Genomic DNA, 1,773 nt, shown 5'->3' on the forward strand with positions numbered 1-1,773 from the left:
GCTGAGGAATCGAACCCAGGGCCTCAGGCATGCAAGGCAAGTGCTCTACCACTGAGCCACCTTCCCAGCCCCTCAATTATTTTTTACATTTTTTAAAATCATTATAGCTTAAAGTAGTTGTACAAAGAAGTGCCCAATCTATAGAACAGTACATGAGTACAAGGTGTCTGGCAACATTGTCACCCATCGTGCCTAACCCATCCCTTCTCTCACTTTTATTTTAAATTGAGATTAGGTGACTGCATAAATTTCCCATATTTCACAGTATTGTGGAATAGTGATAGAGTCACAAACACATTTTAACCTTTACAAGGCAAATTGTCATTAACATGGTCTATGAAGTTTGTGAATTCTATGAGCTTTGACAGTACAAGTTACTTTTTCCACATCAGGTGATGATTACATTTCTTTCCTTTTGCTTAGTGTGGGCTGTTCCCTCCTTCCCCCTCATTCCTCCCTTCCCATCGCTGTCTTTGGGTTGCTTAGTTCATTTTCATCTATGTCCAGTGCACCTGATGGGCCCCTCTGTGTTGTTGTTCTGTTTCCCACTTACTCTGCTCCTCCTTCGGGCTTCCTTCTATTGCATGCATATATCTACCCAATATATGGTCAAGACCATGGAGTCATTTAGCAATGATATGACAAAGTGGATGGCTGTCCTTTGTTTCTTTTTTTTTGGTCAGTCATGGAGCTTGAACTCTGGGCCTGGGCGCTGTCCCTCAGCAGTTCAGCTCAAGGCTAGCGCTCTACCACTTGAGCCACAGTGCCACTTCTAGCTTTTTTTTTCCTGTTTATGTGGTGCTGAGATTTGATTTCTCAGGGCCTCATGCATGTGAGGCAAACACTCTACTACTGAGCCATCTTCCCAGCCCTTCTCCTTTGTTTCTTGAGTCCTGTTCACTTTGTCATATCTTCTTGCATTTTGGCTTTAGCATCCATATATCAGGGAGACCATGTGCCATTTGTCTCTTTGTTCTTGGCTTACTTCACTCAAAATAATTTGCTCTAGTTCCATCAATTTCCCTGCAAATGCTATTATTTTTTGTCCTTTTTAATGTCTGCATAATATTCAATTGTATATAGATACCACAATTTTTTAATCCATTCATCAGTAGTGGGGCCTCTGGGTTGTCTCCAAACTTTGGCTATTGTGAACTGCCTCTCAACTTTTGACCCTAACTAGAAACATAGGTACCCCATGTAAATGGAATCATACACTATTTGTCTTCCTAGGAGTAATTTATGTAACTTGGCATAATGACTTTAAGATTTAGTTATGTTGTTGTATGTGTCAAATTTTTTTCCTTAAGGCTGAACAATATCTCATGGTTTGCAAATATCATATTCTTTTATCCATTCATCCATGGATAATTCTACTTTTTGGCCATAGTGAATAAAAATGTTGTGAACATGGATATACAAATATATCTTTGAAGTGGGGGGGGAGGATTGTGGGGGGGCGGGGGAGGCTGGGAAGGGATGGGAAGGGTAAACAAAGGAGGAGGCTACAATGCTTGATAAGAAATGTACTCACTATCTTGCCCATGTAATTGTAACCCCTCTGTACAGTATTTTCACAATAAAAAAATAAAAATAAAAATAAATATATCTTTGAGACTTATATCTTTGGATTATATAACCAGAAGTGGAATTCTGGGATCATATAGTAAGTGTATGTGTGTGTGTGTGTGTGTGTGTGTGTGTGTGTGTGTGTGTGTAGATAATTGGACTTGAACTTCTTAGTGGTTAAGTGGAGACAAGGTGTCTCATAGA

The sequence above is a fragment of the Dipodomys ordii genome, unplaced genomic scaffold (assembly GCF_000151885.1).
Source record: "Dipodomys ordii isolate 6190 unplaced genomic scaffold, Dord_2.0 Scaffold114, whole genome shotgun sequence".
NCBI lineage: Eukaryota > Metazoa > Chordata > Mammalia > Rodentia > Heteromyidae > Dipodomys > Dipodomys ordii.